Below are 27,251 nucleotides of genomic sequence, written 5' to 3'. Positions count from 1 at the left end.
CGTGGGATCCGAACCCTCGGCGGGAGCGCCACCGCGCTTCCCAAGCGGCGCACTGTAGCAGTGCGCCACCGGGCCGGCCCAGTTCCATGTATTTTTTATTTATCTTTTCTTTACTTTGAAAAAAGAACTGATTTCCAGAGAAAAATTGGGGGTGCAATACTGTAAATTGAACAGAGATAAAACCAAAGGCAATTTTTTATTCATGTGTATTTGAAATCAACATATGAAAAAAATTAAAGTTATCACATATTCAGTTGTGAATATAGACTCTTAATTTTAAGGTATTTAAGCATATCTTTTGACTAGGATAGTAATGAAATTCAAGTAATAAAGTTGTAATCAAATATTCTATCATAGTCATTTTTGGTATATATATGTTACAAAGAGTAGAGAAATCCTCATATACAACTTTTACCTTTGATTCTAAAAACTTTTGTTATAATAATTTATTGTAATTATAATATTGGTTATGAAAGATGCTTTTGTTGGAAACAATATAATTGAACTCATTTATTTATCAGTTCTTAGGTGTGTATATAACTTATCAATTAGAAACCTTTATGGTTTGAATCAAATATTTAGGTCAAAGTGGAACATTCTTTTAAATGTTGCAAAACTGTTATATTCAAGGGCCATGTTGAATGGCAATAACACTATTACTAATTTCAGAGGAAAATGTATTTAAGCTCCACACCTCTTCTTCCCACTCCGCAGCAGCTTGCCCCAAATGGATATATACACAACAAATTAATTTCTATAGCTTAACACAATCTACTATTGTAATGAAACAATTTATGAAAGGAATGTTGCAACTTAGGGTGGGTTATGGTTATCCTTCCCTGAAAAAAACAACTGTTAATGTTTAAAGAAACAACAACAACAAAAATAGTCACAAACATACACACAAGAAAAACAAAAACAAAACACACATAAACACACACACACACACACACACATGCGCGCGCGCACACACACACCAAAGGGGGGGAAAAGAAAAATAAATCCAGGTGTTAAAATTATTCTCTTTTGGCCCAGACTGTTTAACCTAATTTTAAATATACTAGAATGAAGAAGCTCATCTGGAAAATAATATTCTTATATTCTTTTACTCAGAAGTCTTACTGAAGAACAATTCTGGACCAAATGGGAAAGAAATTAATGACTGCTTAAAGAAAACAACACAGGGAAGAAGACACAAGAGTGAGAAAAAGAAAAGGAAAAGAGAAGAAGTTTGAGGGAGTAAATCTAGACAATAGAAAAGAAAGTATGGGCTTATAGAAGGTAGTAGTTTGTAAATGCAGAATGTTCTGCTATTTCTAATTGAAAATTCATACCAAGAAGGTAAGAATAACTAATGAACTTGCTGCAAAATAAATGAGCAAGTTGGCATACTATGGAATGAAAATATGTGTAACTATACCACTACAGCTTTAAAGGAGAAAAGAAAGACACACTAATAGACAAATTAATAAAGAGAGAAAGTACATTTTAAAAGGTGATTCAAAGAACACAAGAAAAAGCTAAAAGAGTGAGAGAAAAATCTGGGAAATAGAAGGAAAAGAAAGGGGAAAATGTTGAAAGACAAAAACAGAGTTCAAAGAAGTCAAATGGGAGTCAAGAAAGTCTTCAACAAGATGTAGAAACAGAAGGAGCTCAAAACCATAGCGCAAAGCAACGTTTGCGAATGGAAAGTAGCTCCTTTGATCAGTAATAATTACTCTTAAGTCGTAGCCTCTATTCCTCCAGAGTTCATCTTTAAGCCCTTCCAATCTAGAGTGGAGCTAGTGTATAGATAGAAACAAGAGATTTACAATGAACAGAGCAGTTCAGATGAGTAAGTAGTTCAAATTATTTCATAAAATGTTCCAACAGATTTATATATCTATTATATACATTACATAATGTATATAATAGAAATGGTGAACTAGTTTGCTTTACCAAAGAAACCAAATCAAATCATAACATCAACAAGACACCCTAGGTGGCTTAAAAAATTAACAAAAAAATCATTCATAATGAATTTAATAAAGAAACCCAAGTGGTGCTTTGTGGCATCTCAATTTAGAGTTATGTATTTCAAATAGCTTTGGAGGAGAAATTTGGATAATGAAAACAATTCAATTCCCTGAATCTGAGCATTTAATTATCAAGGTTCACAAAGTGCCAACAGAAATATAACCAATATTTTCCCATTTATGTTACATTGGCTATTTGAACCAGATTTGGGGGGGATAATCACTTTTAAAATCAATGATTATAAGAATTTCTTTAATAATTTTGAATACACACACACACACACACACCCCACGGAGAAAAATAATTTTTTAAAAACTTTGCTTACTATTTATGAATGTAGCAAATGACCATACCTCTTGTACTATGAAACTGGTCATCTTTATAATATTTTACTTTATTTTATAAAATCTCAATGTGAAGATTTTACCTAATTCATAATGTAATGGAATTTACTTGAAAAGATAAAAATGAGAAACAACTATTACTCTTGTTCTCACACATATGGACTAAAAAGAAGATAACACATATCTCTCTCAAGTTTTCTGGTTTGTTGTCTTTTTCTTATCTTACCCTGGCTTTATTCAATGGGAAAAAAAGGAAAGTCTGAAAAACAAAATAAATCTGAGATTTTGGCCTAACATCAAATTTGTCAGGGATTAAAAATGAAGGGCATGGTATCAGATTACCTACTACTTTATTTTATTCAATCATGTTATTTTACTACAGATAACATCTGACTTTATGACACTGACAAATCCCCTTTCAGTTGGAATTAAAACTAAAATAACAGGTAGAAACAGTATTTATGTACAAGTTAAGATTGCTCTGAGCCATCAAATAATTCACTTCAACATGTGTTTACATGTATAATATAACTTTTGCTAAAGATCACACTTATATGAAACAGAAAACAAAAGGAGAAAGAACACATAATAAATGGTAACGAACTGTACAAGTTAAGATTGCTCTGAGCCATCAAATAATTCACTTCAACATGTGTTTACATGTATCATATAACTTTTGCTAAAGATCACACTGTACATTAAGAAATCTTATATGAAACAGAAAACAAAAGGAGAAAGAACACATAATAAATGGTAACGAACAAAAGTGAAAATGCCTTAAAAAAGCTGAGAAAATTCTAACAAACAACCACAAACTTTAGATACAGTTAAAGAAATCACTTACCTTATGCTTAGGTCATAACAAGAATAGCACAGTGTTTAAAGTCATCTTCATTATGGGAGGTACAATTGAAAGCCATAGGTTATAATAACATGGACTGCTATACAGAAATGAAGACTTTTTCAGCCCAATATGAAAAGCTAACTCTTATGGGAGAACATTTCAACTTATGTTTAATGGAATATGAAGAAAAACTTAGGGTGTAAACATCAAAACACACCAAAACACATGACTCTCACACCAAAAAGAAAGAGACAGCCCAGTCTCTCAGGACACAGAGGATATAATCTGTGACCATAATTTGTGAAAAATAAGGGAAGGCACATCACTCTAACAGTGAAAGATGCATGCATGATGTATAACCATCCATTCACCTCCCCACCTTCCACCCTATTGGTTCACACACAAGCCTCCTAAGATACAGGGAAATAATGTAGTGCCAAGCTGTTATGAAGAAAGCAGGACACACGGAAGCACAGCGGTGGTCATGTGATTTGAGGTGTTCTTCCCTTAAACCATCCCATCACCATGCTTAATTTAAAGAAGCCAGGAAAAGATCCACTTTCAATGCTGCAGTAGCTATGAGCCCCCAGCTTGAAGCTACTGTGTGGAATTTTGATCACCGTTCCCTGCGATGTCAGGGGCTCTCCAATGGAAGCCAGATGTGTAACACCAGTTAGTGGGGTACAGATGTGTGAATAACAATTATCCTTTCCCTTCTGCATTTCACAGAAGTGAGGGAAGAGAGAAACAAATAAAATAAAACTCATGTTAAGGATAGGTTCTTGATATAAGGATGTATAAATATTAAAATGGAAATTACATTTGATTGCAGGTTAACACAAATCAGGTTTCACAGCCTCTATTTTGCTGTTCACCAGGCTAATTCGTATTCTTTTTCTTGTAAATATTATACAGTATGGCTCATATTGAAAAATTCTGAGCAGCGGGTCAGATGGGCTCAAAATAAAGAACAAAGAAAGTCATCTTTTTTGATGACCTTATCTTTGTATTTTTAGTATGACTTTACTGGCCAGTAATCACATTTTAAATTATAAATTGAGCTTTTGTATATCTGCTTACTTATGTAATCTGAGAAGTTCTATGGTTTGGAAAGATGCAACTTAAACTTTAATCTTTTTACATTATTAAAAATGAACAATAAAAAGGCTACCTATTTAGAAACTAAGTTTCCTATATAATTTTCTTCACCATCAATAAAACTTACTTAACAGGGACTGTTCCTGACAAACAGGGTCATATCAACTCATTGGAAAAAATTTCAACTTTATTTCCTATTATTAATGATGGTAGTTAACTTTATCTATTTTGTTCTTTTTGTATAAGATTAATTTTGATTCATGTGTGGCATACCAATTTAGTTAGCAGATTTGTAACTGTTCAAAGACCATTTACTTATATTACTATTTTCTCTCCCTTGTTTTATTCTTAGCAGGCCAGAAGAGCTTGACCTTCCCTTTAGCATAATTTTAATATTTTAGGCTCTGGGTCCTCCCATAATCTCAGTTTCCTCATGGGAAAAATAAAGATTGTCATGGGGCTCAAAGGAGACAATGCATGTCTCAGTGGTTTTAAGCTTTAAAGATGAAAACAAATGTCAGTAGTTTTTATGATCAGACGAGCCACAGACAGTTGTGAAATAACTCTGTGATTACTCCTCATTATAACTTCCTCCTTAGCTCAAAATGAAGGCAAGCTCTTGTTTTTGACCCAAAACGAGGGGTCAAAAACAAATACACAGTTACATTTTCCAGTAGGGATTAGCCAGAACTTTTCATAAATGTCATAGCTGTATGGCCATGTGTACTGGTAGAAATGCAAGCCAGGTACTCTTAAGGCATGAAGTAACGTCTGAACTAGTTCCTCCAGAAAATGCACTGCACTCTTGAGCTTTGAGACCTTAGATAAACTATCTCCTCTTTCTGGAATATCCTGTTGATTATTTTCTGATCCAGGTACTACTTGTCCTTTAAGAACCAGTTTACATTGCATGAGCTGCAAACAATATTTCCCAAGTTCCTCAATCAGAAATTTCTTCTTTCTCTAAACTCTTTTAACAGTATTGAGATATAATTTACCTACCATAAAACTCATTCATTTTAAGCATACCGTTTGATGGCTTTTAATACATGGCTGTGCAACTATCACCACAATCTAGGTTGAGGTTTTTCTAAATTTCAAAAGCATCTTATTCAAACCCCTATTGAAGAACTTATCATAGTTACTCATATTCCAATTATTGATATGTGTCCCCAAATAGACTGTAAGTTCTTAGAGGGAAAGGACCATGACTTTAATTCTCTTTATATTTCCCACTATGTCAAATATAGTGCTTTTGTACAGAGTAGAAGCACGTGCTAAACTAAATGTTTGTTTATTTTGCAGTAATTACTATTTTTTCAAACTCAGTAGACTACAATTCATTTCTGAAAGTATAAATATGATCATAGCTATTCCTATACTATACAAAACTGTTTTAGCATGTTACAAAGGATTTTTACTTATTTGGGCCTGATAGTATTAAGAGATATAATATGAAAAGTATGTGGATTATAGCTAAGAGATATCTGGTTACCCTACAGAATATCTCGAGAACTTAGAAAACACATTACTATATTACTTAAGGTTAACCAAATAGTGATATCTGGAGTCCAATAAATGTTTTATAATACCAGGGTTTTGTGTCAGATTAAGATTTCTTATTTTCAAAGAGAGCAGGATGTTTTATATCTCATATAATCAGGTCACTAGAATGATAGACATGATAAAGATTTTCAATGCATCATGGCCCATTTTGACTTTACTCCTCCTTATTAAACTTACTTAAGAGTAATGTCTCAGAAAGAACAAATATCTTTGAGTACCATTAACTCATACAAATAAAGCTTAAGAGAATAGAGAATAAGGGCCCATTAGCATTTACTCAGATTACTTGCCTCTTTAGCCTACCCAGAAACAGAAGGAAAGAAAAGTTTGATTTAAGTAACCTTAAGCCAACAACTCTACAATCTTAAACTATTAAATTCTACTTCTTTCTCTTTTCACTTCTTTTGCAAAAATGGAAAATTTGGTCTAAAAAAGCTTTCTTCTATGGTTCCACTAATTCATCACTTTATTGGAATAAATTAGGATACAAGTACTTGGCTCATTTGAGCCTATAATAACTCATTTGTGTTTAAATAGATTTATGATATCACAACACATTTTCAACTGAAGAACTCAAAGAATTTTGGCTTATTTGTGACATGAAAGGCAGCATGATAATGGGAATGTCCTTTGGAGTCCAGTGGTATGGTTTCCAATACTGGTTTTTCTTCTTCCTGTGTGACCTTAGATATGACATTTAACATCTGAAGCTTTAATTTCCTTATCAAAAAATGGGGAAAATTAAGTAGGACAATGTATGTAAAAGTGAAAACTATTATAAATGAAAAGAGCAATACAAATCTAAGTCATTACTATTATCCATATGCAGTTTTTAAGCCACTTATATTTTACATAGGTTGAATCTGAGGCACAACGAGAATAAAAAATTTGCTCCAGGTCATACCATGATACCATGAATCAGTGACAAATAACGAAGTATAATCGCCAATTTCTAGACTAAACCTTCAGAAAAAGGCTGAGTAAAGGTCTGTGATTAGCTCTGCCAGGATTAATCTAATTCTGTGTTGCATGACTTTAGTCATTATCTCCTATGGGTCTTGGTTTCTTTATCTGCAAAATGAGGATATTTCCAGGGGTTTTTACTGAGGTTGATGGGCCCTTGAGAGAATCTGTGGATAAAAGTTAGGGGTCCATTAACTGGGATAGAGAAATAAAATGGCGATCTTTATATTCAGTAACTTACTTAATATTTATAATTTTTTTTCATTATGAGCTTATGCAGCAAACCACAGTAAAATTAACAGAACCTCTTACTTTAAACTGTCATGGATATCTTAAAATGTTACTGGTGTTTACCATGATTACAAATTACAGTAGTTATTAGACCTGCTCCTAGAATTTATTTAATGCATTTAAAAGAGGAATGTATTATTATATCACAATTTGTTTTTAAACAATATTTCAATATCAATTTCAACTTAATTGACTTTCTTTGTAATCCTTTGTATTTTATTTCACACATTTAAAAATATTTTTCTGAAAAAGAAGCCTGTAGGCTTTGACAGAGCACCAAATGGGTTCATGGCAGAAAAAGGTTAAAAACCTCTGAACCAGATAATTCCCTAGCTTCCTTTTAGCTGTAGGATTTTTTTTAGGTCTAAGAAATCTTTCCCATCTCTGTTTGTTGTCCTTTATCAAATCATATACAAAACTTGCCCTCCTTTTTTATTTCTAGAAAATTATATAAAATTGTCACCAAATTAACTAACTGGCTATTTAATATATCAAAAGCAAAAAACAGAAAAGAAACATGGTTACTTTAAAAAGTTAAAAAACCTCACAATTAAAAAAATTCTGCTTCACTTCTTTTCCCATGGGTTAAATGGAATAATCATCTAAAATCATCACATTTAAAACCCTCTAATCAAAGATGAACTTCTACAGAGTCACACACACACTGACACGCACATGTGTGAATGTCCCCTTAACTAAATATTCTAACTCCTTCATTTCTTGGTCAGAGAGCAACAATGCTAACTATTACCTTTGCAGGCACATAGACAATATTTATAAGAAAAACAATTTTATAATATTTCCCAGGGGACCATTCTTAAATGTTTTACCACTGTTATATAAATTTTTATCACCTTAATTCCACTGAGCTTCAGCTAATTGGTCTTCAGCTAATGTAAAGAATTCTTCCTTTTCAGTATTGACCTCTTTTTAAAAAAGCTGGAACCACGGCAGGTTACACAGGGGACAAAGTGAATTATAATTACCACTGAAAGTCAAAGCTTATTTATGCTCCTTTATAGATAACTTGGTAAATTCTTCATTTATTCTTAAAGAGAATACTATAACATGTAGAACACACCAAAGAGTAGAACTGGTTATCACTATTACTCAAGGAAATAGGAATTTGATCTTCAGTGGCAAATATTCTTAATTTATTTCCTATGTAAAGCTTTAATTCTAAGTTGGGTCACTCTCCCTGACCTCTAGAAAATTTGTAAATCCCAGGCTTGTCTCCCCTTGGTGTCGACAACATTTTTGATTTGGTGTTTGTTCTGAGAATTGTAATGTTGGTCATAAGTCTGAAGAAAAATATACTACCCAATTATATAATGTACTATACAGCTAAAGAAAATGTTTTTGACTACTAGGGATTTCAGATTATTCATAATACCATTCCCCAATCTTCAGGTAAATAATTGATTAGTATACAGAGTAATTTATCTTCATTCTAGAGATTAGAAGGCAGAGATTATTACTGGCTTTAGCCATTCTGACTTCCAAATTTAATTATCTGTACTCTAGTAGTTGACCCTATTTTCTAACCTACTAGTGGTAACCACTGCATTCCTAATCAGACCTTGAATTTTCATTGCCTTTTTGCTCTTGACTATTTCTCTTAATAATGAGAACCACTGAGAACAGGAATGTGAATGTAGAAGTAAAGGGAAACTGGCATAATAAAAGGCAGTTTGGAACCACTGCATTCCTAATCAGACCTTGAATTTTCATTGCCTTTTTGCTCTTGACTATTTCTCGTAATAATGAGAACCACTGAGAACAGGAATGTGAATGTAGAAGTAAAGGGAAACTGGCATAATAAAAGGCAGTTTGTGAGTAGCACTTTGAAGCCAAACTGCATGAATTTGAATCTTAACTCTATCTTTATTAACTGTGTAACACTCTGTAAGTCATAATCTCTCCAGGTCTTTGTTTCCTTATGTTTAAACTGAAGATAATTATAACATCTATCTCACAGGATAGTTGTGAAGAAAGTGAGATGATATATGTAAAGTGTTTGCTTAGAAGGATATCTAGCCTAGAGTGAAGTGTTAGCTATTATTACTATGTTTGTTATTATTGTATTGTATAATAATATGTATTATTATATGAGTGTTAGCTATTACTATGTTTGTCGTTGTTTCTACTATAATCCTTTTGTTTGGATGATATTTTGGACCTTTTATAAAGAATGTTGACTAATTTTCTTGTGATTTTGACAGCTCTCTCACAAGTAAGATCAAGCAAAGTTAATTTAGGTAAGTGTTGGAATAAAAAGTTTTCAAAAATACTGATTAACTTAAAAAATATGATCTAAGCGATAGATACAGTCAATAATATGAAAACTTACATTTTTGAGTATTTGTAATTATTATGCATTTTCTAGCACTTCTGGAAGAAAGTTACATTTGTTCTCATTAAACATGACTTTTTCGACAGATGACTGGATAAAGAAAATGTGGTATATCTATATAATGGAATACAATTCAGCCATAAAAAAGAATGAAATTTTGCCATTTGCAGCAACATGGATGAGTCTGGAGAAAATTACGATTAGTCAAATAAGCCAGACAAAGAAACAGAAACACCGCATGTTCTCACTCATAATTGGCTGCTAGGAAGGAAGGGAAGGAGGGAGGGAGGGAAGGAGGGAGGGAGGGAAGAAGGGAGGGTGGGAAGGAGGGAAGAAAGAAGGAACAAAGGAAAAAAAGAAAGAAAACACCACAACAATACGTTGAAGGAGAGAACAAATCTAAGGATACTAGAGATGAGGGGAAGGGAGGGAGGGGGTTTGGGAAGTGATAGGTTGGGCAAAGTGCATGAAAAAATATCATGATTTGTAAGAATAAATATGTTAATAATAAATAAAAATTTAAAATAAAAATGATTCAAAAGGTGAAAAAAAAATCATGTCAGCTTCGTATATATCTAGCATCAGTTGATTTGTTTCATGCCTTAGTAATGTCAAAATGGTTTGTATTAAATATGGTTTTTTTTTTTTTTTTTGGCTGAGAGTATTAAAATTTCTTCTAGTGGTAAGTGCCTTGAATCATTAAAAATATTAGTATTCTGGCAGATTTTCAGTCTCTGTTGCACTGTAGCAGCGTGATAGAGCAATTCCTTCTGATTGAGACCTGGCTCCACCTAGATTCTAGGCCTGGCTGGGCACTGACTATTTCTGCTGACCTGATAAAGCTTATAAATTCTTTGGGGCTTATTCAGTTATTTCTTCTGAACATTTAGGAATTAAGCAAGCTAAGCCCTATAAATCATAGACAGTGTATATAAGAGTTATCTTTATTACCATTTAAATTTTGTCTTAGACTAGATAATTTTTAGTCCTCTCAAAATTTACAACATTTTATAATTTCCTAAAGACAGTATGATGATTTATTAGTGCTAACAAGTCCAAGATAAAATAAAAATAATGTAGAATTCATTACGAGAATCTTTTCAATCTCAGAGTTCAGAAAACAGAAAACACTGAGTTATTAAATCCTATTAAAATTTGCTCTAAGCACATAATTTTACAATTCCACTTAGCATATATAATGTTGGTTAATGATTAGGGTGTTCATGCTTCTTTCTGACTGTAAAAAATAATGATGCTTCATTGTAATAAAATATTCCACTATTGTGCAGTCCGTGTTTTATGAATTACTCTACACACGCATTGTATAAATTATAGGCCATAGAATAAAACATAACATTCAGCCTTCGGGCTGAATCATTTATTTGAAGCTCACTGATGTGTTCTTTAAAAAACAAACAAAACAAAAAAACCCCATGACTTTTGAAATACTGAGTTTCTAAATAAATTTAATATTCTTTTTGGTTGTCATTCTTAAATGTCATGTCATTATCACTTATTCATTAAAAAAAAGCAAATAATGTGCCTGTTGAGTATAATACACCATGTAAGAGTGTGGCTGCATTATTTTCCCTTCTAATTCAAAGGCTGCTATATTTCAGTACTGGTTGAAAAAGTTGTGACTTTTTTCCCCCAAGTGCTTAACTAATATTCATAAGGTACATGAGAAGATGTATAAAGATAGAATACATCTATACTGTATTAGTAAGGTAGGAATGACTCAGAAAATGTGTAGGAAGTTCCTTTGAGAACCAGAGACAAGAGCTTTCTGAAGCTTTCTAAAGCCTTGTATCACAGCTCTGAGTGTTGTATCTTATGTTGCTAATCAAGCCTCCCATGATAAAACCAAGAAAAACAGCTAACAAATGTAGTTTGATATTATTATACTATTGTTTACATTACATATGTCCTTTCCATTTTCTCTGAAGGCTCATGTCTGGGTGTCTGGACTAAATTAAATGGAAAGACAGAAAACCCATTGCTCTAAAACTGAACTTTTAGCTTACAGAGAAGGAATAACTGTTAAAAGTTAAATTTTTTCTAAAATAGATAACTCTTACACAAATATAAAATAAACATGTGCCAAAGATTTTATCTAAAACATTAATTAATGAGAGAACCAGTAAGATGTTCCAACTGATTCAAAAGAGAATTAAAAACACACACACACATATGGGCCATCAGGAATGTTGAAGTGAATTTGCCGATAGAGCAACTGATCAATAATAGGGCAAAAGCCAATTACATCTCCAACTGGACACAATTTGCATTTCTATGAATTAGGATCATATGCATTACTATTTGTATACCACAATTTAGTGTTGTACAATAGCTCAGAAAATGAAAGGAGAGATAACCCAAAGGGTGCCCTAGACAGTACAGCCATTAGTCTTTTTTGTCCATTTCAAACTCTGTCACAATTTTATCTGACAACTTCACGGCCTGGGAGCACCTATTAATAGAATTTATGTCTGTTAATTCAATTCTAGTTTGAAAGTTTGCCCCCTACTGTATACGTTCAGTTTCTAATCTTGTATACAATACCTACTATAATCCCTTTAAATGAACTGCAGTTTTTGTTTTATCTGTAATATCAAAAGAATAGTTTATTATATTCAAAAAATGAAATAAATTTATATAAAACATATTCTTTTAAAATTTTGACTTAAAATATAATTTCAAAGGCTTAATACACAATATATATTTGTAGTTTTCTTTTTCACCCAAGTCCAATGAAAACCCAGTTTGAATATTAACCTTATCTTGTTAGAGTCAATTAGGAAAAAGTCCTAAGTGAAAGAGAATAACATTAAAATCAAAGAAATGCAATGTGGTATATTATAAGACAAATACATAGACCTTGGATTACTATGTAATTCAGGCAAAACATTTTCTGGATGAAGCTTCATTATAGATACCTTTAAAAAAAAAGAGCTAAATAATCATGTGTAAAAAAAATCTGGAGAAGGAACATTCTTTCTTAGAACATTGTTAAATTTAGGTTTATAAGCAGTTTGAATTGTTTCAGCCTACTTTAATTACCTTGCAAAATACTGGTTCTACTCTTTCATATTGTTCATATTCATATAACTCATTCTCAGGGTAAGCAAGATAGGTCAGATTATTTTAGATGTGGGTTAATTTTTTCTCAACAGAAGTCCTATAGCTGTAGGTCCAGAAACGTGCAAATTTGATCTGCCAAAGCCAGAGACTTATGCATGTAATGAATCCTTCTTTAAGCAGACAAAACGTAGAAAGGTATGCTAGCTATAAGATCTTGGCTAAATTATTTAACTTTTAAAGAATTAGTTTCCATATCTACAAAAATCAGGATAATAATACCATTCACTTATTGAACAAATACTTCTTGAGTACCTATCCAATGCCAAGCTCAGATCTAGGTGCAGTGGGTAAAACATGAATAAGATTGACAAGGACCTGGCTACCTTGGAACTTACATTCTAATAATAAGCACTTAAACTAACACAAATAAGATAGTTTCAGAGAGCAATAAGTGCTATAACAGTAATGGGATAAAAAGTGACTAATGATAGGACATAGCTATTTTTTTTTTCCTTTTTGTCTTTTTTTTTTTACTGACCGGCAACGGGATCGCAACCCTCGGTGTTGCGTCCGCACTGCACTCAGCCAGTGAGCGGGAACCGGTCTCCACATGGGATCTGAACCCTCGGCGGGAGCGCCGCCGTGCTCTCAAGCGGCGCACTCTCCAGTGCGCCACCGGGCCGGCCCGAACATAGCTATTTTAGATAGAATGGACAAGAAAGACTTCTCTGAATAAATATCATTTTAGTGATGACCTGACACAAGCAGTTCAAGATCAAGGGGAAGAACTTTCCAGGCTGAGGGCACAACTAGTAGTGTACAAAGGCTCAAGTGCTTTACTGAGTTTCCACTTCACAGGATTACTGTGAGAATTAAATAAACTAAAGCAGGTGGAGCATTTGGCACTACACGTGACATTTCATAAAGGATAAATATGTATTACTCTTATGATAATAATGATGAGTAAGAATGATGATGACTGGGATGACTATGAAACCAACTACCAAATCCAGGTACTGGAACTACTCTCCTCAATCTCTTCTAGCCTGAGATTGTTCGTAACCTCTTCCAACTCAAAGAGGACTGCCATATTTGGATAGAAGGGTCAAAGACTGGTAATAAAAAGAGGCACGGGTGTTCAAATGTAGGGTTCCAACAAAGAGGGACAAAAAATTGTGTTTTGGAAAAATTGTTATTTCATAGAAATCAATGAATGCATTTCTGATGAGAGAATATATTTTTTGTTGTTTATTGAAATATAACTATAAATAAATTTCTGCATAAAAGATCTTGTGATACCATATTGCTATTGATACATACTAGAGTACTATATACTAAGTATAGCATAGCTACTATACTTGTTAGTATTCTCCAGAGAGTTGGATCTGTACTTAGAAGTGTTGAGGCATTTTCGAAACTTATGGAAAAATATATTGCATGGGATCTAATAATGACCAAACTAGTGAAGTTTAATTATAAAGAATTTCTATTTTTAGCAATCATTAACACCCATGTCCAAATGCACTAAGCTTCATTTGGGACAGAACAATGTTATTAATCATGCCAGGAGGTGCTCTGGTTCAGTGTTAGTGTTTTTTGTTTCCTTTGCATTCCTGTTTTGTTCCGTTTGATTTTCTATGTATTATTAGTAAAGGTCTATGAAACGGTAGCTTGGTTGGGGTCAGCCAGACTAGTTTTGAGATATCTTGCCTGCTTCTGGCCAGTTTATTTTATTGCTATCTCAGCACAACAAACAGAAAAATGATCAAATATATACATGATTTGTGTATTTATGCACACAACATACATACACACACATATATACATACTTAGTACGTGTGTCTGTGTATTTTATTTGCACTAGCACATGCTGGAAATCATTAAAGTTATACTACAAATCAGTAGGTTATTTTAAAAATAAATATAAGCAGAAACAAACAAGATAACAAGGCAGTGAAATAGGTATTTCCTAGGAAATATAAAAGAACTTAGCAGTGAAATAGATGGAATAAAGAAATATGGAAGTTAAAAAGACAGTCTCCTCTCTTCAATTCAACACTTATTATTTCTTTCTGTTAAATGATAACGGAAAGAAGTTAACATGGGAGGAGTTCAAGGGTGATTTTTATTTTCTCTTTGCTTATCTATATTCCTTACTGAACATGTGAAAAACAAGACAAAGTTATTTAAAATGAAAGAAAAATAGAAACTGCTATTGAAAATCACATCTGATTTTTAAAACAATTCTAAAATTTGAATGTTTCAGTGTAATATAGACTGACCATTATGCTATTTGTTCACATCAGTCTTACTCAATAGTTGATAGATTTATTTTGAACCATCAACACATTGTTCCTTGGTCCTTCCCCTGCATACACATCAGCAATATTTGGGACCAGTTTACAGTCTGTCATCTTGGAACAGCTATGAAGCTAACTAGCTTTACAAATCTGTAACCCTGAACCCATTAACATTATGCTTAAACTAAGCTGAAAAAGGCACACATATTCTATTTATATACAGTCTTTTGAGAGGGTCACTGTTTAACTTAGAATTTTTACAGCTAGAAATATTATACCTAATTTATTTATTTATTATCCAAATTATCTCTCCGATAATCCTGTGAGTTAGGTGCCCTATGTAAAGTAGGCAAAGTACATTGAAACACTAAAGTGGCTATGCCCATCCCATTTTGTTCCTTTAACGCAAACTGAAATATATAAGCTCACTTTAACAACAATTATTAAACTTCATACTCTTTCTTAGGGGATAAAATGGGTTGAATTTTATGCACTGAAAAGGAAAAGAAAAGAAGAAACAGCTAGAGATAAAAAAGACAGGAGATTTCTAATTTAAAAAAAACACAAGGAAAGGAAAAAGAAGCATAGAAAAAAATGAAGTGTAGGGAACTGCAGTGAGAAAGTAGATTAATGTAAATGTGGTAATAAATAATGGAATGGAGATTCATATACAGATTATTCTCCTCTTCATATTTCTTCAACTTTCATAACACATGGCAGACCTTAAAAACACAAATATCATCCTTGATCTTTTGAAGTTAATAGGGAATAGTCAAAAGGCATAGCTTATAAAATTTGAAAAGGTATATACGTGTGTGTGCAAGAGAAAAGATAGGTACAGGTGGAGCACACCTAATCTAAAAATTCAAACTTGGAAATTCTCCCAAATCTGAAACTTTTTTTTTTTTCCTTTTTGTCTTTTTTCGTGACCGGCAATGGATCGCAACCCTCAGTGTCGCGCCCGTACCGGACCGGGACCGGCAACAGGATCGCAACCCTCGGTGTTGCGCCCGCACCTCGCTCAGCCAGTGAGTGGCCGGTCTGTATGTGGGATCCGAACCCTCGGCGGGAGTGCCGCCGCGCTCCCAAGCGGCGCACTGTAGCAGTGCGCCACCGGGCCGGCCCCAAATCTGAAACTTTTTGATTGCTGACATGACGTTCAAAGGAAATGCTTGTAGGAGGATTTCAGATTTCGGATTTTTGGATTAGGGATGCTCAATCAGTATGTATTCTGCAACTATTTCCAAATCTGGAAAAATACAAAATCCAAAACACTTCTGGTTTCAAGCATTTCAGATAAGGAATATCCCACCTGTGTTTTGACCCACATGACTAATGTGGGTCAGATGACTAGTTTTCTTTTTTTAATTCCTTTTTCTTCCATTAGTAAACATTTATTCTTGGCATAGTATGTGCTGGGTATTGCTTCAGACACTCTTTCAGGACATTTAATTCCCAAAATATCACGAACAAGTAAGTTTTAATATCCCCATTTTCACAAGGATGAACATAGGAGTACACATTTCGGAGACTGTCTGGACTCTAACCCAAATCCTCTGCAACACCATGTCATCTCCATTTACCCCTCTTTCCTATAGGATTTGGATTTCCTCTGTCCACATGGTAGAGAAAGGCATAGGGCTCTGGGGGAAGGGGAGGAGTGAGGAACTTTACTCCTGAGGTTGTCATGGAGGTTGTGCAGAGTGGAAGTCAACACCATGGGTTTGGGGTGGTGCTTTGAAAAGCTTTATTATTGTTCAGCTTGTTCCCTCCATTGTCCTCTCAGTTCCTCAGAATTGTATCTGGCACAGTCAACCTGCAAGTTCTGGTTCTGCTTTGGAGTGCAAGAGACAAGACTATGGTAACAACAACAACTAATATTTAATAAATATGTATTCTGTTGCAGGAATTAATCTTCACACCTACCCTCTGCCTTACCCAGGGTGTTTCTTTCTTTTCTTTTTTAAATAAATGCTTTATTTTAAAGTTCAACATTACACAATGTAATCATTTTTCATGTCCCTTTACAAAGTCCTCCCTTCCCCCCCACCCCTTTCCCACCTTTTGTAACCTCAGTGGTCAAATGACTAATTTTAAGAGCAGTTGCAAAATTTGCTTTTTGAATGGAATACTTAAAAGGAAGCCAGAATGTTATTTATACAGCAGAGAGAGTGAGGAGGCTGTGTCTGGCTCCTGCTCTCACAGCCATTGCAGTAGAGCTCCACAGAGACAGCACTAGGGCAAGTGAGAGCTGGGTGGTCACTGGGCAACTCTGTGTGCCTTGCTGAGGAAAAATAATTAAACATGGGCAAAGAAGATCCTAAGAAGCTGAGAGGTAAAATATCATCATATGCATTCTTTGTGTCAAATTGCTGGGAAAAGCACATGAAGAAGCACCAGATGCTTCAATTTCTGAGTTTCCTAAGAAGTGCTCAGAGAGGTGGAAGACCATATCTGCTAAAGAGAAAGGAAAATCTGAAGACATGGAAAAGGTGGACAAGGCTTGTTATTAAAGAGAAATGAAAACCTATAACCCTCCCAAAGGGGAAACAAAAAGACTTTCAAGGGTCCCAGTGCCCACAAGAGGCCTTCTTCAGTCTTTTTCTTGTTCTGTTCTGAGTATCACCCCAAAATCAAAGGAGAACATCCCGGCCTATCCATTTGGCGATGTTGCAAAGAAACTGGGAAAGATGTGGAATAACACTGCTGCAGGTGACAAGCAGCCTTATATGAAAAGAAGGTTGCTAAGCTAAAGGAAAAACATGAAAAGGATATTGCTGCATGCTGAGCTAAAGGAAAGCCTAATGCAGCCAAAAAGAAAGTTGTCAGGGCTGAAAAAAACAAGACAAAGCAGGAAGCAGAAGAGAAGGATGAAGATGAAGAGGAGGAGGAGGAAGATGAGGATGATGAATGAATAAGTTGGTTCTAACACAGTTTTTTTGTCTATAAAGCATTTAACACCTGCTGAAAAAAACAAGACAAAGCAGGAAGCAGAAGAGAAGGATGAAGATGAAGAGGAGGAGGAAGATGAGGATGATGAATGAATAAGTTGGTTCTAACACAGTTTTTTTGTCTATAAAGCATTTAACACCTTTTTACACAACTCATGCCTTCTAAAGAAAAAAATTGAAATGTCTGTAAGATTTGTTTTTAAACTGTCTTTTATTGTATAGTTAACATACTACCAAATTTGTCTTTAGATGGCCTTGTCCTAGTGGTATTTTCAATAGCTACTAACCTTGCCTGGTACAGTATGGGGGTTGTAAATTGGCATGGAAATTTAAAGCAGGTTCTTGCTGATGCACAGCACAAATTAGTTATATATGGGGAGGGCAGTTTTTTTTTATCTTCAGTTGTCTCTGATGCAGCTTATGTGAAATAATTATTGTTCTGTTAACTGAACACCACTCTGTAATTGTAAAAAAAAAGTTGCAGCTGTTTTGTTGACATTCTGAATGCTTCTAATACAATTTTTTTTCATTAAAAAAAGATGCCAAGTGATTTCAGACACTTAAAGCAATGACATAGTATGACTACATCTACGAGGATATATGACTCCATAAAGCAAAGGCCAAATAACTAACTCCAGCTAGGGAACATTTCAGACCAGAGCCTTGAAATAGCTCAGTTATGCCTGAAACTTAGATAACTGCAAAGAAATGGATAGTGACATAGGTAGACCGAAAGAGTGGTACATACACTGTATGCCTCATAGCACTTTAGAAATGCTACTAACATCAACCTGTGATAGAATGGCTACAGAGACCATGGCTATTTGGTAGCAGTTGAGGTTGAATGAATAATCCCAGGTTATTTTGACTTGTCCTTTGAACTCTTGAACCGTGCTACATGCATGGCTCTAAAACTGATGAACTAAAGATGTTACAGATAACGTTGCTATGTGTAAAGGAAAATGAATTAAAGGAGGTCATTTATCCTGAGCTACTGGTCATACAACATTTTTTTGTTTGTCTAAATTTCATTAGCCTACATGTCAAAGGCTATAGTAATTGACAGTTGTGTGGTTCAATTACTGTGCTTACATTAGTTTTCTTTAGGAAAAACCCTGATATAAATTAAGCAAAACTTAGTAACTCGGGGCCTAGGAAAATGATTTAGATTAAATAAAAATTAAATAAAGATTAAATGCCCAGTTTCAGGACCATTTGCTTGTTTACCATCTTTTCAAACTGTAACTGTAATATGAAAGAAAAAAGGAAGAAGTTTTTCTACTTGGAGAAATAATACCTGGTTTAATTTATTTTATAGTAAGCCAAAAAACACATACAGGAAATAAGATGAATGTGTAATGGAACTAATGAAGGATGCTGATCATCTGATCATTAAACCAATGCTCCTAACAAACATTTAAAATACTGAACGTGATTATAAAGTTTATTACAAAAAACCAAAGAAATAGTTTGGAACAGTTATGTGTATGAAGGAGTTAAGTCATATTTGCTATATTTTAAGCTGGATGATTAGGTTATGAAATTTTATGGTAAGACAGTTATAATCGGTCTTAATTTGACCCAAACTACTCCAGACCCTGAGCCAAATATTTAAGACAGCTTACATATGAAGATTGACTCAATGTTTCCCCATAAAATCTCTTTCAGGTCTTACTGGCATTTTTTTTTCCCTTCCCTACTCTCCCACCCAAGTGCATTTTTTGAAGGGATGCCTAACCTCCACAACTGAGGAGTACCAGTGACTAATTTAGCAGTATCTGACTGCAGAAGGTCATTTTTTACCTTAGTTCCCACTTTTATTCCTGGGGTATTTCCTTCTTTGTCAAGTACTGTACAGAAACTCATCATTAATCTGCAGCTTAAATATTAAATTCAAAGGGGCTAGATTGCTATAGGAATTTTTTTCCAGTGCAAATGCACACAGCAGTCTTCTCAAAGAGTCATGCATTAGTTCATGCCATCCTTCTCACCAAGAACATTTAAGTATGGTAGCCCAAACAGAATTAGATTTCATTGCTGTGTGTTGGTATAGTGGCAAATTGCTAAGGAGAGGAAAAATAGCAGCAAGCTGGATTTTTATGACTCCAGGCAGTATTAAGTGCAGAATGGCATGGACGAAATTTCAAAAATAGACCCTTCTTTTCTTATCCTGAGGCAGACTTAGAAATAGGACAAGGAAAATTGCTAATATAATTGAAAGCTATGGCTATAAAAAGTCCATATGAATCTGAATTCCATTCAGAGTTTTATGCAACATGAATCCAAAAATATCTTTCTGAATTCACCTTGTTCTATAAACTTCTGGTTTTGCTCTGCAACTATTTAATATGGAAAAGTCAGAACAAGTGAAATATTCTTTAAATACTGAGGCAGAAAAAGAAATAGAAAAACTCTGGCTAGTTTCCTTCCTTCCTTGTTTCCTTTTTTCATCTCTCCTTTCTCACTTTTTTCATCCTCCCTCCTCTCTTTTTCATTCTCTTTTTCCCTTAAAATGCAAAACACTTGAGTACCAACATACCTACTTTTTCTCCTATTTCCATTCCAAGGTATATGCAATGCAATGTTAGTCTTCCTAGGTATAATGCATATCCAACTTTTATTATAAAATAATATTATTTTATATAATAACCCTGGCCATATTTCATAATTCTTTGCTTTCTCTAGTAAAAAAAGTCACATGAAAATTAAGTCAAAAGCACTTTAAAAGGTAGATTCATAAATGATGCAAGCACATATATTTCAAAGGATGTATGTGATTTCAGCTTATCATCCAATGTGTTGACACTTATTCACGAATATAAAATACTCCACTGAAAACCAAACACAAGTCTGCATTCCCAAAATATTTAAGCTGAAGAGAAGCAAGTCAGTATGATAAAATAAGCATACCTAAGAAATACTCTGACATCATATACATGTAATTATATAAGTCGGACTTTTCAAAGCTAATGGAAAGGACATCACCACATATTCTCCATTTCTATTTCTAGGTTAGCCTATTTCTGATGATGGAATACTTTGCAGAAAAAAATCCTCAACTTCTCTATAATTCTTAATTCTTGTTAAAAATAAGAAAAAAAAAAAAAATGAAAATCCTGTCCCAAGGAGATACTACCAAATGGTAAAAAAATATTATTAAAAAATCTTGAATAACAGATATAGTACACTTAGGATTATTAAGGCTGCAAATATTATAGATTAATCTACTTTGGAAAATGATAGCTGCAACTGTAAAGTGTAGCAAGCATTTATTAGATAACACGTGTTTAAAAATGCACCGGAAAGACTATCAGTTAAAATGGATTCCCAGGACTCAATATAGTTCTTTAAATTCAACTGATTGAGCTTTTAAAAAAGTCCAAATTCCTTTTCACAAACTATATTTCCTGTGCATATGCTAATCATTCTGACCTACAATGCTTACTCACCTCTTTCTTTCAGGGTCTCATACACCAACCAAACCTATTAGGTAATTCAGCAAAGCAGAAGAAAGAACTGAAAGAATGAAAATTTGCATTCTCCTCCAATAAGTAATGTAGTAATGCTTATAAAGAGAAATATTGTGCTTTGCCTTTATCCCTCCTTTCCAAAAAGGTCTCTTCTTGGCAAATTAATTAAATAGGACTTATAACCAACCTTAGAAAAACTGACACCATCTCTGTTAGAGAAAAATGTGGCCTCAATAAGTATTATGGCATTTTTAAAGTTATGCAATAAGGCTCCAAAATTCAAATACTCAAATATATTCTAGGAAAATCTCCCTTTAGCAAATTCTTTATTGGAAATTAAAAATAATTTGGTAAATTTTAAAATAACTCCTCCATGACTATTTTGTGAACATAGGACCCAAGAATTGTGATTTTCCTACAGACTTTTTTTGACCTACCACTAAATAGCTTTAATTTTCAGAGCCAAAGGCATTTCCTCTAGTAATACTTAGAACAACACAGCCTGAATACATAGATTATGATTTTTAAAAATGAACAATATTACAATTTGTAAAATCCTTAAGTGAGGCCCCGTATTTAATTTTGGCAACATATGCTTAGTATGGCAATATCTGCTCTGTAGTATATAGATGCTCAATAAATACTTGCTGACTTTTTGTGACCTACTGGTAGTATTAGCAAAACAGAAAGCATAAACAACCAAGAAAAAAAAATACAATCATATTATTTTCAATTTTTTACATTCACTTAGGAAACCCATTACACTTTTAAGCTCAGAGCACGTTTTCTGTCCACACTTGGGTCTTCAACTGAATTTTCACGGAAAATGTAAAATGCACACAAGATAACCAAATCCAGTTCCTTTAAAATTATAGCATTATTTTAACAGGATTAAAAATCCTGTTTGCTACATTCATAATGATTAGCTTTCTTGCGAATCCCTTCCATCTTCTGAACTTTCACCAGAACATTCTTTCTGAAGAACATAAGGGTCTAGCTTATGTCAGTTTTAGAGATAGGTAAATTGGGGCAAGGAGAAATACAATGACAGCTCACCATGTCTGATTAAATCAGGTACAGACCTGGCAGTAGAAACTATTACCTCTTTAAACTCACTGTCATATAATTGTTTTACTATGCTCAAATGGCTCAATGACCTATTATCTTGCTTACAAGATACTAAGGACAGAGAAGGTAAAGTAGCACTTAATAAATATATAAAGAATTATTAAGAAAAGTCAGTATTCACTAGGAAGAGGCAGCAAGAAGTTTCCTATATAAAGATTTAGAAATAATAATACCACACCATAGAAAGCTTATTGAAATTTAAGTATACGGGCATTAATCCTCAATATAAATATCCAATTCATACATTCCTTCAACAAACATTGATGAATTATGCCGTGAGGAAGTCCCTGTCCCAAGTTTCCAGAGTTTCCCTCTCCCTTTACCTTTCATCACAATGAATATTCTAAGGAAAATACCTTATACCACAATGAGTACTCTAAGATTGAGCTGCTGGAGGCAGAAAACAGGACATAGATCCTGTTGCCATTCATAATTTGTTAAGTAAAATGCCTTGGAGTAGGCTGGGTTCTGTTAAAAGTTTTCCCAAGAAATAATGTTACATGTAGTAGTTAGATTCCTATATTAGTCTATGTATGTCTATTGGACCTTCAATTCAGTTACACTATAGTGCAATTTCAGCTTATGAAAGATCTTATAAAAATTTGAACACTAGCCTGGAAATCTGATCACTATTTATAAAGTTGTTTTCATGGGAAACTGTTTTGTCCCACTTACAAGTTGGTGATACTCTACATTCACGTAGAGTATGACATGTAATGGAACTCAAGGACAATATAACAATAATAATAATGAAAACATTATTCATATTAGCCATTATCTTCAGGGTATGTGCATAAATAATCCAGACACTAAACAGGAAAGTGATTTTAGAGAAAAAGACAATAGAAAAACTGAAGAAGACAGTCAACTGGCAGACTGAAAAGAAAGATGTATCTTATAAATAGATGTTTATATATTTCATATTCCACATACTTTATAATGATTAGGAAAAAGAAGCAAGGCAGAAATGGTACAAGTGCTGATGTTAGGTCAAGTCAAAAGAGGGGCTAACAACATTCAATCTTGCAGTCAGGTTGTGACTAACTATTACATATAAAACATATTTTATCGCATGACAAATGTAGCATATAATGTATCTGAAAGAGTTAGTTCAAACAAAAAATTACTTTACCTTTGGACCTTTAACATAAGTATTGACAATAATAATAGTTTACATTTATTGAGTCCGTATGCATATCAAGCACTGCACCAAGCAGTATTAAGCTGTTCAATTCTTAAGTTACCAAGAAGGTGGCATACTTCCTATTTTAGAGGAATAGGAGCTGCAGAGAAGTTAACTTGTTTAAGGGGCAAAGTTGGGTTTCAAATCCAGGGCTGGAATTCAAATCTAGCCCCAAACTCAAACATTAAACACTATGCTAATTTATCTTTAGCAAGTCTACTTTAACACTGTAAGAAAACCAATAAAGTATCTATAACTGCCAGAGCATGAATTGAACATCTTTAGAATATGGTGAGAAGCTGATTAAACTTCTTGATTTTTTCAGAAAAATAAAGAGGTTATTTTTAAAAACTCTCACATAAAAAACGCTTCACACACTCAAATCCTAAATTCACAAGATAAGCATCAGCTATTTAGAAACTAGCCATCCAAAGAAAAAGGCAATATGGAGAATTTCCAAAGAAATTTCCAGTGTGGCTTTAAATAACAAACGACTTTGAGAAGTACTGAACTGCTTAAAAGAAGGAATTACTAAATCTTTCTCAATTCTGGGAAAGAATTAAGCACCAGTGCACTTATATTCATTGTATGTAATGAATAAACTTCTCTTTGAGATTCTAGAATGGCACCATCTTCCGAGGAACTTAAGAAAACAGCCACATAAATTACTTCCTGTGTTCTCTGGTTTAGATGAGGAACCCTGGATGAGAAGAAAATGCTTTGAAAGGTGATAAAAGGTGACAAGAGGAAACTGACAATTCTAATTGCTGAAGTCTAGGCTACACATTTCATTGCACCCAAATGAACAAGCAAAAGAAAATTTACATTGCAGTCAAGAAGCTACTTATCTGAATCTTTAAAATTACACTAGGATTGATGGTAAATCAAACCTGTCTGTAGACCTATGGGTATGAATCACTGTAAGATATGACCATAAGCTGCTTAGCATTCATTAAACCCCTGTAATTTATGGGAAGCTGTGCAAACGTGCTTTGGCATTACCTCCCAGGCAGAAGAGGCAGTGGGTTAATTAAGAAAGAAAAAGGGAAATGGACACAAAATGCTGGTGTGTGGTACATAAGGGCACATGAATGAAAAGAATAATGGGTATCAGCCCAGTGAGGAATAAAAATCTCTTTGATGGGAATTTCTCTCACTATTGGATAGAGAGCAAAAAAAAAAGCAACTGGAAATTTATATGTTGATCTTTCCTTTCAATTAAATTGCCTGCCAATACTCCCTTTGTGTCTCAGTAATAGATAAAAAAGCTTTAATCAGAGGCCTATATATAATTAGTCAGTAACACTAGATTCTGACTCCGATTTTGCTGAAAGCTAACAAATGTGTTCCTGCTAGCTTTACAATAAACCTCAATTTACTATATATTTTTTTGCTTCTGTACCAATTCTGATTCCCATATGAATTCCCAAGAGCATAATTTTTCATAGACTTTTAGTTCCCAGTATTTTTTAAACAGGAGGTCAGGAAAACTGACAGGGGTCACAGAAAACAAAGCTGCTCTGATTTAAGTAAACCTCAGGTTTAAACAATAGAATGAGGTCAATTCTACAGTTTGAGATTCTCTTCTCCCCCATTAAATACAAGGTCAATAGAGAATTAGAGTTGCAGAAATTGGAATAACTATTTGATATTATTTGAGCCCCCACACAAGAAAAATTGGGCAGGCTACCCCCCCAATTTATTTATTTATTCGTTTATTTTTTAATGCAATATCAGAGTATACTGTAGGAATAGCCAGGCAGTGTAGAATTAAAATGTTTTAGATGCACTGACCTAGATTAGGAATTAAGAAAATGTATGCAAATCTTAGGAACACTTGACATTAATATATAATGGGATATTTAAGATCAGGTTCCAACTCATGACCCAGTCAACATGTGTTTGTTAAATGCTTACTGTATGCTAGACGGGGAATGTATGCAAATCTTAGGAACACTTGACATTAATATATAATGGGATATTTAAGATCAGGTTCCATCATGACCCAGTCAACATGTGTTTGTTAAATGCTTACTGTATGCTAGACGGGGAACAGACTAAAACCTAAAAAAAGCTAAGTCATTGTCTTTACCCAACCCAAGTTTTCATAATCTAATAACACTGTGTATACTGTTATAAATATAGCAATTAGGGTGTGCAGAGCAGGGAGACGTCCAGCAGGGGAGGTGGAAGCTCCGCAGAGACCACACACCCTGTGGTGCTGGCGTGCAACCCAGCAGCCCGGCTGAGTATGCACGGAGCAGGGAGACATCCAGCAGGGGAGGTGGAAGCTCTGCAGAGACCACATGCCCTGCTGTGCCGGTGCACGACCCAGCAGGTAGGTCTCACTGCTGCCACCCGACTCCATCCCCAGCCCGGCCAGTGCATGCAGAGCAGGGAGACGTCCAGCAGGGGAGATGGAAGCTCTGCCGAGACCACACACCCTGTGGTGCTGGTGTGCAACCCAGCAGCCTGGCCGAGTGCATGCTGACCAGAGAGGCGGCTCCCCAGAGAGGCCCAAGACCTGAGTCAACCACACACACAAGGCACTAGTGGCCAACTGAGCAGACACTGAGGTAGCCATACCAAATTGGCAAATTCAGCAACATCCTAGCCAGACAATTGTGTTAAACCAGTGGACTGTGAAACCCCCTGCCACAATGACTAAACATCAAAGGAAAGATACCAGCAATATGAAAAATCAAGAAAGTACACCACCAAAGGGTAATAACTCTCAAGCTCTAGATCCTATAGAACAAGAAGCCCTTGAAATGTCGGACAAGGAATTTCGAGTGATAATTCTAAGGAAACTGAATGAGATACAAGAAAACTCGGCTAGACAACATGATGAAAAGAGGAAAAGAATACAGGACCTGAAAGAAGAAATGTACAAGGAAATCAATGCCCTGAAAAAGAATGTAGCAGAGCTTGCCGAACTCAAGAATTCATTCAATGAAATAAAAAACACAACAGAGTTTAACCAGCAGGCTTGCAGAAGTAGAAGAGAGAACCTCTGATCTTGAAGATGGGCTGTTTGGAATAACACAGGCAGACAAAAAAGAAAAAAAAAAAAGAAAAAAGAATTAAAAGCATTGAAGAAAATCTAAGAGAGATAGCAGACAACCTTAAGTGCTCAAATATCCGAGTCATGGGTATTCCAGAAGGGGAGGAAAAAGGAGATTGTATTGAAAACATTTTCAACAAAATAGTGGCAGAAAACTTCCCAGGTATAGGAAAAGACACAGATCTTCAGATTCAGGAAGATCAAAGATCCCCAAACGTATTCAACCCAAAAAGGTCGTCTCCAAGACATGTTATAGTCAAACTGGCAAAACTCAAAGACAAAGAGAGAATCTTAAAAGCTGCAAGAGAGAAGCATCGAATCACCTATAAGGGAGCCCCAATCAGATTAACATCAGACTTTTCATCACAAACCCTAAAAGCCAGAAAGGAATGGGATGATATATTCAAAATACTAAAAGACAGAGATTGCCTGCCAAGAATACTCTACTTCACAAGGCAATCCTTTCGAAATGAACGGCAAATAGTATATTTCCCAGACAAACAAAAACTGTGGGAGTTCAACCACCCTTACAAGAAATTCTCAAGGGAGTACTGGGTTTGGTACCTGAAAAACAACTACCACTGCCATGAATACTCAAG

General features: G+C 34.4%; 1 protein-coding gene and 1 pseudogene across 1 annotated transcript in view; one reads left to right on the top strand and one right to left on the bottom strand.

Annotated features, from left to right (window-relative positions):
* The window catches only part of LOC103601904 (gephyrin-like), a gene marked incomplete at its 3' end in the record, with an annotated part of 167,380 nt that overhangs the window by 681 nt on the left and 139,448 nt on the right, over nucleotides 1–27,251 (bottom strand). The gene's annotated exons all lie outside the window — the stretch shown is intronic.
* LOC103601903 lies at nucleotides 17,161–17,900 on the top strand (annotated as a pseudogene).

This window comes from Galeopterus variegatus, unplaced genomic scaffold, assembly GCF_000696425.1.
Source record: "Galeopterus variegatus unplaced genomic scaffold, G_variegatus-3.0.2 Scaffold3930, whole genome shotgun sequence".
Lineage (NCBI taxonomy): Eukaryota > Metazoa > Chordata > Mammalia > Dermoptera > Cynocephalidae > Galeopterus > Galeopterus variegatus.
The sequence above is the reverse complement of the archived record's forward strand: the minus strand, read 5'-3'. Positions and strand labels throughout refer to the sequence as shown.